At 38.6% G+C, this 14,003-nt stretch overlaps 1 protein-coding gene across 2 annotated transcripts in view; it reads right to left on the reverse strand.

Annotated features, from left to right (window-relative positions):
- The window catches only part of gnb1b (guanine nucleotide binding protein (G protein), beta polypeptide 1b), a 30,188-nt gene extending 16,806 nt beyond the window's left edge, over window positions 1–13,382 (reverse strand). Inside the window, exon 1 of one of the 2 annotated variants that reach the window (XM_056270403.1) lies at window positions 13,023–13,382. The gene's annotated coding sequence lies outside the window, so the exon portion shown is untranslated. The remainder of the gene's footprint in view (window positions 1–13,022) is intronic. The other variant, XM_056270402.1, reaches the window with a different exon arrangement.
- Window positions 13,383–14,003: the final 621 nt, after the last annotated feature.

The following is a 14,003-nucleotide window of genomic DNA, read 5'->3' on the forward strand; positions in this document are numbered from 1 at the left end:
ATTTGTGTTTTGTCTTCATTTTATTACCAGAAAAAACACAACACAGAATTAGTGTGATTTTTTCCCTATATATATATATATATAAAAAAAAGTTATATAAGTTTAATGATTCATAATACATGATTTCAATTAATAAAAAAAAATAAAAAAAGACACCACGTATCCGTAACACGCCCGCTCCGCAACACTAGCAGTCCCCCAAGATCGGCTCGCGCTGCACAGATGTTGCAGGTCCGAACTGATAAACAGTCCGTGAAGCACAATATAATGAGTAGCGCAGTTTCGCTCCGCTTTCATTGCGTTTGCTATTTGATGTTGCGCAACGTTGTGGTGGTCGCGCCAGCGCGGATTTTGTCGGCAGGAAAAATGGTCCAAGGAATCTTTCGGTTTGTATGCGTACCGAACCGGAAGCCTCGTACCGAAACGGTTCAATACGAATACATGTACCGTTACACCCCTAGTTATTGGTATCGCCACCCTCTGGGGCCTCATTTATAAAACTTTGCGCAGGATTTGCGTCAGAAGTGGCGTACGGATGAAACATAGGACGTGCGTACGCACAGAAATATTCGGATTTATAAAACCGTGCGCACGCACACCCTACGCAGTTTTCCCTTAATAAATCACAATCAATTCTAAATGTTGCGCAGCTTTTGCGGCTTCATGTCACGCCCACAGTTGCCCATAAATAGTCCGTGAAACGCCCACAATTTAATATTCATCGATTGCGAAATCATGGCAAATACAGAGAGGAAAACAAAGAAACGTAACTTCACTCAATGTGAAGTAGAAATGATCGTTGGCGAGGTGGAAAAGAGGAGTAAAATGTTGTTTGGAGGGCATGCAGTGTGGGCATTACTATAGTAATGCCAAAAAGGCACTTGAGTGGCAAAAGGTTGCAGACGCCGTTAATGCTGCAGCCTCACAACCGTGGACCGTGAAAAAATAAATAGTCGGACATCAAAGTCGATGCAAAAAAGCGTCTAGCGCTCCATTACGTATTGTGATGGCATCATGACATTTTATTACCATCCATTTGATTGCATCTGACAAGCTACAGATGTGTTATGAGGATGAATTGCATAACAAGCCAATATTATTGCAGAACATATTTCACTTTTCTTTTTGCAAATATGTGTTAATTTGCATTTCTGTTGTTATGTAATCTTTGTTTGATTTTGTTTGTTTTACACTGCAGATCGATCAAACGGGTGTTCGTGTAGGCTGTTAATTGTAAGACTTGCTTTGTGAAGTCTTCATTTTATTTATGAGAGGCAGTATTGCCATTTCTTTTACACAACGGTCTACACTTTCACACACTTACACACACTTTCACGTGTTTTTTCCATCTGCCGACGGTGTCGCCATTTCTCATTTCACCCGTTTTTGTGCGTACGCCTGGGTCAGAGCTTACGTGAAGGACCGCACATTTTCCCGTCAAGTTTGCTTTTTATAAATACCAATTATTGCGTAGAGAGCGGCGTACGCCTTCTTTTGTGCGTACGCAACGTTTATAAATGATGCCCCTGGTTACATGAACGTGTCACCACCGCATCAGAACCGAGAACATGGAGATTTTTAATAATAATAATAGCACAACCTATTCGATATTCTATAATAAAATCAACTAATCGAATATTCGAAAATCGTGACTCATCCCTAGCGATTACCTGCGTCTGTCTTTGAGGTCAAGTCATATATATTCGTGAAACGGTTGTCGTGTCCAAGGAAAGCGGAATATTTGTCGTATCATGCTTTTAACGATTAAGGGCCGTTCACATATTGCATCTTTTGCGCGCTCAAGTTCGTCATTTCAAATGTAGGCATGCGGCAAGCGTGCTCATAATGGAAGCAATGCGTAGCAGAGCTACAACACACGTTTTTCGGCGGTTGAAATCCATTACTGAAACTTCCTCGTCGTTGTGGAGAGCGCAGTTCATGGTTGCAACGACAGACACCACGGGAGCACAAGTGCTTTGAATGGAGGAGGCAGCGGTGGTCAATGCATTGAATAAATGCCATTGGTCTCTATTAAGTGAAGCATCAGCTTCAGCATTACCCATGCGACGCATTGCTGGTCAGCTTAGCCTTAAAGTGGACTTCAAAGTAAAAATAATGAACACCTTGTTTCATTACATCTATCAGAACTAACCGCTATGCATATAAAAAAAGCCTAACAAGCTTATTGTCAGGTTTATGTTCTGTTATGTGGATCCTTAGTGACATTCTCTTCGGTTTACTTCACTTCCTGTTTCAACGCTGTTTAGTTTCGGTTACATTACTGAATATGTCCTCGTTTTTGTGCCTGCTGACCACACCGTAACACTTATTTATATATCAACAAATAAATATAAATGGCAATAATACCGCATATCGCGCTATTGAAATTGGCTGTTTAAAATTACCGCAAAGGAAATTCATTCACCGCGTCAGCCCCAATTGTTCTTTAAATTTTCAGTCTAAATCATTGCCTTCTGTGTATCAGAATAATTCATCATGTCATCGCGTTCATGATCACACGTGCGGCTGTATCAGTGTCCTTATTTGCACATTTCAATTGAAGACGTAATTAAATGTGCGCACAGTGCTGGTTAATGTTTAGACCAGTCTGTATATAATCCACGATCCACATTGCAAGCGTTTTTAAACTTATCTTGACGTTCCACGCAGAAACCGCTCTCATGTGCGCTACAGCTCTTGACAATATCAAATGAAACAACACTTTGTGCTACTGTGCTGAGGAGACGTACACTAAGTTACGACACATGTCCGAACGCAACGCTGAACAGGCAGAGGTGAAGAAACAGCACTGGAATAGTCTTTTGTGAATTCTCCGCTGTAATGCGATCTCATGCGTAATACAGCGCAGTGTAGGGGTGGGCGATATGAGCAAAAATTCATATCACGATATTTTTCACTGTCCGGACGATATAGATATTATATCGCGATATGAGAAAAAAAATTGGAATCACATTTTAGTACACCTTAGTTAAATTACAGGCAAAGTATGTATTTTAACAGTAGATAACTAGAAACAGGTGAGGCATTTCATTGGACATAGACCTGAAATGTTTTTTTTTTTTCTTGTGCCATTTTTTTTCCTCAAAAAGTGCAAACGTGCAACATGAGGTAGGCCTGAATGCACTTGTTATGTCTTTCCACTTTTTGCTCGTCTTGTCATAATGAGAACCGGCAGCGAATGAAGACTTCTATTGATTTCTGAGTGAGAGGCGTCTTCGGGTGTGCTCTGTCTCCGCCGGGAATATCTGTTGTTATAGTTTTGCTTTTTTAAATTAGTTTTTATTTTAATATCGTTTTCAATTTTGCTTTAAATTTCAGTTTAGTTTTAGCTAGTTTCATTAATGGTTTTGTTAGTTTTTATTTAGTTTTATTTTGCAAACACATTTCTATATTGTTTTTTTTTTATTTAGTTTCAGTTTTAGTAATTATAGTTTAGCTTTAGCAGAGCGAGCAGAACACTTCCAGTGTAGACCAAAGCGAGACGTTTCATTTAAGTTTAATGTTTGCACAGATTACAGTTAACTCTTATGCAGACATCTTAATAATAAAAATAAAATAATGGTTTGAGATTGAACAAAGCACCAAATAAATAGAACTTAAAAGTATACAAGAAAAAAAACAATGAAAATTTTCATACAAACTAATTCATTAGTGTAAGGAGACAGAATAAAGACCTACAGTTTGTACAGTATAAAACCCAATACGTCTATGGAGAGTCCCCACAAAGATAGTGGACCAGTGTGTGTGTATGCGCGCGCTTATGTGTGTGTCGTGTGTATGCGGGCGCTTGTGTGTGTCGTGTCCTGTTATTGATAGCCTAACGTTACATTGCGGGGAAATGTCTCCACGTGGATAATATTATTAGCAGTAAATGTTTTGTAAAAACAAAGATAATAACAGCAGCTTTCAACCTTCATGAAAACATGACATCTCAAACATACAGTAGCCTAGAACTTTAACGTTTGTTTGTGCTTGACGAACTTGTTTTGGTGTTGCACCCGCGTCTCGCAAATGAAACGCCATTCTAAAAATGCTGCGCTCCAGTTAAAAGTCAAACTTGCGTCTCATTACCTTGTTATTTCCCATTCCACCGCAAAAGATGCATCCTTTATGAACAGCCGCTTAGCACTAGCGATGTGTTCGACGTTATACGGTCCTTCATTGAACGCGTCACAGGACAGCGGTTAATCGCCTCAGCAACTTCACGCATGAAGCGCCAAATCAGCCATTTCCTTAAACAGCGTATTCGATTCTGTATCGACATTAGTGTTAACAGTTGTAAGGAGTAGGCTACCAAATTGAACAAAACAATATAACTGCAAAATGTGAATTTATGAATACGGTATCCTCGGTATCGCAAAATCCATATCATGGCACAACATAATACCGGTATTCACGTTCATACCGGTATAGCGCCCACCCCTAGCGCAGTGATTGGGTTAAAAGAGTTCATTCTCATAAACGCTCAGAACCGGAAGACGTACAATCGTTCTCTCCAGCCACGGCAGTCAATCACACACTCCGAATCAACGCTTACCTCAGATTCCGATGTTGCTTTGACTTTGCTTTTCAACCCTGAAAACTAAATTGCTCGGGGAAAATTTATGAGTACTTTTAGTGTTTTCAGTGACGTGCAGCTTGTACATGTCCGTTCACATCTCAAATAATGTGTTGAAATAAAGGGGTTTCATGACCCTTTAACTCAACAATATACATCCTATATTAGATTAATCAGATATTTATACAAAATAAACATAAAATTACAACTTATATTTGGCACAAATGCACAAGTGAACTTATAGTCATGAATGTTGTGGCTGCGGTTATCCTGTAACAGCAACTAAAGCCAAATAATTCACAACGTTTTTTTTTTATTACAATAGTGTTCCTATTATCATGTTATGTAATATGGCAGTCCCAGTCATAGTTATTAATGTCGTGCATTGCTGTTTGAGCTGCATCCGATGAAGCTGAAGATGATCACCGGTGCGTTTTATAAATGCATCCTAGGGCTGTGCGATATGACGATATATATCGGATGGACGATATAAAAAGCCTATCGTTTCATATTATGCCATATCGTTTATATCGTGGTGTCGCAAAAAAACATTGTTTACGGCAAAAATTTGGATGACTGCGATCTTTCACGCCACCATGGGGATGCAGGCAGAAACGTGAATAACAGCATGAATGAAGGGGTGACAGAACCGGGTGTTTCCGAGCAGGAGAAGAACCAGCCAGAACAAACCGAGGAGCTCGTTCCTAAACGAGGGGCTAGATGGTTTGGTTAACTTTCTATTTGTTGTATTGACCATTTTAGGGTGGTTTGGATAAATAAACGCCAGTCTCAAATAGAGGCCTGGTCTGTTTTTTAGTTTCGGTTTGTATTTAATCTTCTAAAACCCGTCAGATCGTCTGTTTAAACCAGTTATGTGGTGCAGATTGCGCGCATCTGGGCGGAGTTGTTAGCGCAAGCAGAGTTAGCGGAGGCCGGAGAGAGAAGGAGATCGTTTTACAGGGTATAGCCTTCATTCTTTCTTGTTGATGTGTTTCGGGCAACAAGTTCATAGGCTCGATGGATATTACCAGTAATGTATTGTTCAGCCCATGGCTGTCACATCGTTTCGTTTTTTTAAATTCTGCCAATAATCTAAAAGCTATGGTTATATTAAATGTACAATTATCGTTATGTATATACTGACTTCACCCTGTGCTGCAACATACATTTAGTTGTACATTCATTTACAGAAATCAGCTGGTTGAATTCAAATTGATGCTGTTATCGGATTTTCAGGTGATATTCCAAATTCATTCAGTTAACGGACGCTCTGAGGTAAAGTGTTCAGACTGCAGACTAAGCAACGATTGTATTTAATTGTACAGTACTATCATAACATAGTACAGACATGATCTTAATTCCATAATGTCCTTAAACATAACAATTTGCTGGCCATAAACTGACAGCGCGCGTCCGGTGTGCGATACCTCGAGTTGCTATAGACACGGCGCGCGCGCTTCTCGTCCGGTGAGCGACCCCCTTTAGACATAATAAAGTAGCCTAGGCTAATTCTTAGATTAACGGATTTGTTAAACACATTTATAAATAAAACGTAATCTTCGTTATCTCTAGGCCTACACTAAATGAAAGGCGCCTGTCTCATAGACGCCTGCCTCAAATACAAGCCGGTGCAGTTCGGCGATTTGGGAAAATAAAAGCCCGGGCTATTATTTGATGTTTTACAGTATATCGTGATATATATCGTTATCGGGATATGAGATGACTTCTATCGTGATATGAGATTTTGGTCATATCGCCCAGCCCTAATGCATCCTATATGAGATAAATCAGATATATGTACACAAAATAAACATAACTTACAATTGCACAAAATAAAAGGCTAGAAAATGCACAAGCGAACTTATAGTCACGACTCATGAATGTTGTGGATGCGCTTATCCGTAACACGCTAAAATACGGGCGTACAAAGAATTCACAACATTCTTTTACAATAGTGTTTCAAGGCTTGAAATTGCGACCATTTTGGTCACATATGCTCCCGAAATTGGATCTGTGTGACCTCAAATTATTTGGGAGAATTTGTGCGAGTGCAAATAATTGTTTTGGTGTGACCTTTTTTCTAGAAATGCACCAGTCAACTGTGCAAGTCCGGAGTAGAGATCAGCTAAACTTAAATTAAAATCCGTCCGACTTTCGATAGTGTGGTTGAAGCACAAATTTGAATCGGATGGTTTTTAATTTAGCCTTAATTTTAATATTTTGTTAACAGGACAGTAACACAGGCCAGAGATGGGAAACGCTGAAGACAGACGCAAAGAGGAGAGCGCAGACACGCAGCAGAGAAAATACCAGGCACAGCAAGATAATGTTTTTTTTGGGCCAACAAATAAATTTGCTTAAAGAAAGAAAGAAAAATTGGCCAATTTGCTTGTAAAAAATCTGAATCGTGATCGGTGCATTACTTACGTTTTCATTTCTCTACAAAGCGTGGTGTTTTAAAATAAAATAAATCTTTTAATATATATAAATTGTAGTTGTGGTGCTCCTTAATTTTCAGTGGGTGCTCCTAAACAGTTGGGAGTAGGGAGCACCAGTGCTACCAAGCAATTCAAGCCCTGTGTTTTCATTATAAATTCATGTAGCCTATATGACAGACTTACATTGCACTTAAAAGGTACAATATGTAAGAATTTTGTAAGAAAATATCCAAAAATCTCTTGCACAGTGTGATATATTTCCTGCAGTTGTGTACTTACAATATCCCAAAAGTCTCCAAAGATTTTTTATTTCAGAAAAATTCCAATTTTAAATAAGTGGCCGTCCCGGAAAAAAATGTCGCCTGTCAATGACGCAATATCCGCGCTATCCTCGGTTTCTGTTCATATTGCCATAGCCATGACGTAACCATGGCGATAAACGTGGACAACTGCGTAGTGCGTAACGTTTAGCGGCACACAGTTCTTGTTTATTTCAAACATAGACCATGGCAAGCAGACTTTGGGACAAACAAGGAGAACTAAAATGAGGATCAATATCAGCGTGGCGTTTTTGAGATGCCGAGAGCTAGCGTCCGCGACTAACTTGGACTCGACAGAGCTTCACGAGTCACGACTTGACAGCTTTATTAGACAGGTGAGCAAATGTACATAAAACAAATCAATTTTATATAACGTTAGCTCAACATGATGAAATGTTAGAATATGATCAGTATGTTATTCTAATGTGTAGGGCTGTAGTCAACCAAAGAAATCCTTAGTCGACCAAAGTCTTGTCCTGCGCAACGATTAGTCGACTAAAAAAAAAAAAAATTAAAAAAAAAAGACGCGATGTTTTGATTGAACGTTTTTTAACAATTGTCATAGAGCATTTATAAAACAACAACGAAAAAACATCAAAAATACATAAAACTATAATAATAATACAATTCTTTGAAAATTAAGTGATTTTTTTTAACTGCAAAAAGTGAGGAGCTCTGTCCTAGGTCTATAGTGACAGTCACAATCGCGCACCTGACCACACCACACGCTACAAAAAATATAACTGCTATCTGCCACAATGAAAAATCCTAACAAAAGCTCTCGTTTATACAGGCTGTATATTCTTCTTTACTTTCAAAGCTATAGGTTAACTTTTGTCCAGCCTATCTAGGCGTTTTAAAACAAACACACACAAAAACCCAAAGAGCCTAAAAAAACAATCCTAATAATAATAGGCTTTATTGTAGGACCGCATATAGGTTTATTTTCGTTGTGTTACATTATTTAGGCTATTTTCAAATGCGTCAAGTGTACAAATAAAAACAAAAACATATCAAGAAAACACAATCTATTGAGTCAGCATGATAAAGCCGTTAAAGGGACTGCTCACGTCTTTTGCGCGCTCAAGTTCGATTTCAAATGTAGGCGCGCGGTGTGCGCTAATGATGGAAGCAACGGTCGCGGTGCGAGTCGACGCGCTCTTTTTTTTCCAAGTGCGTCCACGCCGCATCGAGATACAAACATATAGTGTATAAAAACATAAAAACCGAAACAAGTAGCGTTCTAACTGAATGAATACAGCTAAACTACCTATATCCCTTACTGAGCACGAAGCAGCAGCGCAGCCAGCCACAGGTGCGAACCGAGTGTTCTATGTGTGTGCGCTAAACTGTGGCGCTGTTACAAAATAGCCTAAATTAAAGCATTTAAAGTTGGGGATAAACCATAGGCTAATTATATTTAGAATACAGTAATATTTAACTGCTTATAAAGGAATAAATATCAAGGAGTAAATCATTGAAAATTTCTTTCTATTGGTAAAAAAAAAAAAATGCAACTGGTCGACCAATAAGAATGTCAGTCGACCAAGACGGCATCGACCGATTAGTCGACTAAACGACTAAAGTTGACAGCCCTACTAATGTGTAGCTTAACGTTACTGCTAGTTTCGTATAGCAAATGAACTAACATGTAGTATAACATTATAACTTTTAACACACATTTAAATGCCGTTTAGTGTGATAGTGTAACGTTAGACAAAGTGAAGCAGCGCTGCATTACCTCACAAGTTTAATTCGTCTAATAAACTGACCTGTGTGAATAATCCAGCACTTACGAGTAGTTCGGTAGAATTAAATGTCCTTATTCCTTTATATCCGCGGGACTCGCGTGTGATATCTGTCTCTTTAGCAATCGCGACCTGCTTCATACCACTGTAATGTTAAAAAGCATGAATGTTTGCACTCATCCATAAACATTATTAGATCCATCAGCTTGACAGCAAGTCCCATCATTCAGCTCATCACTGCGTCATCAACCTACGCCTTTGTTATTGTTGGAAACTGCGCCCTCTTGTGGTGAAAAAAACCTACATATTGTGCCTTTAACTGTATTTTCCTTTTCGAAGTGATTCCAATCATACATTCATGCAATTCAAACCCATTATAGCAAACCGTGTGCAACTGAAGTGTCTCAGCTTAAGAAAATAATGCATTATTTATTGAAAAGAATTCTTATAGGGCCGATAATGATAACATTAAAAAATGAACATATATCGGAGAATACCGATATGGTGGCAGATATATCATGCATTCCAATATCAGACCAATGCAAATCTAAAAAAAGAAAGAAAAGATTGATAATTGTTCATTTACTTCATTAAAAACAGGAGGGGAAAAACCTACTTTAACTGCTAAAAATAAACTCAGATATTAACAGCTGCCCTTCTCAGAGTAATGCGGATCACTTTTAAAGAGTAAAAAAAAATGAACAGTTTATGACAATTAACTGTTATTTTCATTGAAAACAAGATATGGGAAAAATAAGCCTAGATATTACAGCCTTACAGTATCAGCTTATAAATCATACCTGATAATAAAAAATTAAAAAAAGATTTAACATTATATCATCTGATAATGTTACGGTCATCAATATATTCAAACATTGAACCCTGCTCATGATGTAGTTCAGTGTTACAACTTTTCCTTTTACTGTCTGCTAAAATGAAACTTATACATAATTACTCCATATTCTACGCCAAAGGCTAGAGTATAAGATAGCACAAAGCAAAGTCAAATGGTTGAATGCAGTATGGCATCAACATATGTGCTAGCAGAGCTCAATCTCACCCTCTCAACAAACACTTGATCAGAGTCAGCTGACTGCAGGACAAAAAGAGAGCTGTAAGAAATGGCCTAAAGGTGCCACAGACTACGTATTCTCAGGTCACTTTAGGGCAACTCTTTATTAGATCCTTTTAGAAAACATTTACTTGACCAAATCCTTGTAAATGATCTGAACAACACACTAAAAACGTTTTACTTGATAACACACACCGCCCCGATCTCCAAACAGAACTTTATTCCATCAACATAAATTACTCCAAATGTTGAGGATTATGCAGCATATTAGGCATTAACAGAAGAAAAATAAAATGCATATCGCTAAAGCTGGATCATAGAAAAGACAGTAACCAGCACTATCACTATCCAAGCCTGTAATCCTAAAAGCTAAAATCCACCTACAGTAAATCTGTAATCCCTCTCAGCATCACTCATGGAAAAAACAGCTGTCCAGAGCTGGGAATGCAGTCTAAGAATTTGTGTTACTGTTTCAGAAGAGCTTGCACTCTGAATTCAACAATTTACACTACTTTTAATACTTATCTTAATGACTTCTACATATTGTTCAAGTACAAATGAAGGGGGGGAAAAAACAAGGTGCTTCAGCTTTTTGGAAACCTTCATTCCTTCAAACCATGAATTAGGAGATACAAATAAAGTAATCTGAATAACTGAACAGAAATACATATCTGAATAACTGAACTGAACAAATGGGAGTCAGCATGAAAATAAAAAAAGATATTCAGAAACTCCATTATCTGAACAGAAATCAATTTTGCCATTACAACCATCCACTTATCAGCTTCTAAGGCGTCCAATGGGAATCAAACTGATGCTTTTAGTTACCCACAAATGCAAAAAAAAAAAAAAAAAAATCAATGTTAGTGTGTATTCAAAGCAAAATTGTCAAGCAAACAATGCAGATAATACATAAAACTTTCCCAACATGCAAATGCATGTGGATTACAAACAATGCGTTAGTAAATACAACGTTTATATAAAAATTAACAATGAATAAAATATATGAAACATTCAATGAATATCAACTTCAATGGATCCAACGTGAAAGTACATAATAAAATCAATATTTGCAGTGCAGCACCTTTTTGCGTCCGTCTTAAATTTATAAACCATTTAAAATAGCATTACCTAAACTCAACATGCTATTGTGAGCAAGAGAATACAGAAACCTCTACTAACAAAATACCAACATAAGTGCAGAGCATTTAAAAGCACAACGATTACGTCACAGAGTACTCGAAATACTATTCGATATGCGATTATTTCACAATTAATTTGGTGTAAAATGACGGATATGGAGCACATAAAGAGATATTAATTACAAAATTGATCAACATTGCATTGAAATATTTTCCAAGGCTCGTTTAGAAAACAAACTGCAGTGTTTATTATAGCGGAACGTTGCATTTCCTCGACGTTTGAGCGGGTTAAATCACCGGCATGCTGATATGAGTGCGGAGAGGAAAGCCGGAGAAAGAGAGAGGCTACGGACGCCATCTTGTTCTTGGGCCCCACATTGAAGAATTCATTGATTCCGTTTATTTATTCATGAACGGTGTTCCTTTATCTAAATGCCAGCCGAAGAGAAAGGCAAACTCGATCGGTAGGGGGAAAAGGAGGGGGCGAAACATATTTATCCCATAGCCTATATTTCCCCGACCAATCCCTTAATAGTGACCTCAATACTGAGCTGCTCGCCCGTTCTTAAAATATTCCAGCAGCGATAATAAAGGCCATCAAGCTCCATTCATTCCGCGTATCTGAAGAGGTGCAGTGCTTTTTGCTGCATTACTGTGATAAATGTTGGCCGGATCGCGGGAGAAAACACATTTAACATGCCTTTATCATCAGCAAAAGCAGTTTAGGGAGGATCTTAGTGGAGCATCACTGAGATGTCGGGAAAGGGAGTCAGTGCACCTAACGTTATGTGTTACCTGAACAGCAAGGCCTTTTAAAGAGAGACTTGGAGATAGATAATGGAATCCAATTAGGTTGTTTTAAAGAGTAGTTAAAACACTTAATGCAATAAAGACTAACTCTTTCACGCCAAGTCGCTTAAATGCACACTGGATTTCAGGTTAAGCCATTTGGACACAGTAATAAATCCATTGGCACGTAAATACATATGGAAAAACCGCACAGTAGAATAGCTTGTAATGCTTAACCAGCTGGTGCAGATACTAACGTTACTACATAATCGGGTGAACAAATAAATGACTAATCCTTATTTACCGACTGCAATTCGATCAATATTCACATTCAGTAACTTACACGGCAATGTGTTAACCACCATTTGGCGAACAAAAAAATGCTCGATTCTGTGCGTTAACATAGAGGAAGGCCTAGCTGGGTTGAAAGGCAGAATATTTTGCCAGCAGAAGCTCCAGTAATTAGCCAGTTAGCCTATAGACCAGCCTCTCAACCAAAACCCTAACCACTCTATATCAAAATCAACTTGTATTCCCTTTAAAACATTCCTAATCACCACACGACAGAATTCCCTCAATCGGTTTAATTTCTGAGGTAACATTAATGCCAGCTAGCAAGCTGACTCGAGCAAAACGGCCTCAAGTGAAGTCACCCGACATCATTCACACTGCAATGAAGGAGCGAACGATTAAACACTCTAAAAAGTCTAAATACTGAAATATAAGCGCACATAACCGATTAAAATAACTGTTTTTGCCCATTTGCCTAGCATTGTTGTGTATGTAAATCGGTCGGCTAGCCGCTAGTTACCTGCGCCTCACCCCACCCCCCCTTCATTCTCTATGGTGACCAGCATTTTATCCAACAAATTCATCCGTTTTAAACCAAACAACCTGTTCCACACACTTAAAATAAGCATATAGTGTTCCCTACCTGTTCTCAGTCGTAAATGGCCTTTGTTTATATGGCATTGACCGAAATAAACGATGGTGTGGCTGTCAAATCCACGCATCAACGAACAAGACGAGCTAGCTCGCTAACTAGCAGTGGGAGAAGTACCGAATCCACTTCCACAGCGACAAAACTCGCTCCAGCGGGCGGGGAATGAGCCTGTTTGAGGGGGATCTCAACTGCGATGAAAAACGGCAGTCATAAATGTCCGATTAGAGACTTTTGACAAAGAATAAGTCCGTCGGTGGCCACTTCCCGTTGCCTTCCTTGAAGGAGCACTTCTCTCCAGTTGAGTTCACCTCTCATCCGGCCATCAGACGGAGATGGGCGCGGTAACCCTGCAGTCTGCCCTGGGAAACCCCACGCCGCAGCGAGCGAGCGGCGCTCTTACGCAGGAATGGAATTGACAAACATTTCCAAGACAATTTAGCAACATTTGTACACACAAATGTACATTTTGGGAGCTAATCGTCTTTTTGATTTTATTTACATTGACTTTTTGTCATTATACAAATATATGCCATTCAAAACGCTAGCAGGACGCTTAATTGGCGCTCTTTTTGTTTATCGCCTTCTTTATTGCATATTTTAGTAATCATCGTACATTGGGTATCATTCGTATAGAGGCTTGTTTCCGCCACAGAATTCAAAATAAAAAGCCCAATTGCGACTTTTTATCCCACAATTCTGACTTTAATCTCAGAATTGCGAGATATGTCGCAATTGCGAGTTATAAAGTCAGAATTGCGAGAAAAACTCGCAATTAACAGAAACCATAGAATTTCGAGATATAAAGTCAGAATGTCAGAGATATAAACTGGCAATTGCAAGAAAAAAAGTTATTTGCGAGTTTTAAAGTCAGAATTGCGAGATATAAACTTGGAATTGCGAGAACAAAAGTCAGAATTAAATCATTTTTATGGAAGCTTCTTTCCGCCACAGAGTTCAAAATAAAAAGCCCAA

This window comes from Rhinichthys klamathensis, unplaced genomic scaffold (genome assembly GCF_029890125.1).
Source record: "Rhinichthys klamathensis goyatoka isolate OS25496 unplaced genomic scaffold, OSU_Roscu_1.1 h1tg000303l_1, whole genome shotgun sequence".
Taxonomy (NCBI): Eukaryota; Metazoa; Chordata; class Actinopteri; order Cypriniformes; family Leuciscidae; genus Rhinichthys; species Rhinichthys klamathensis.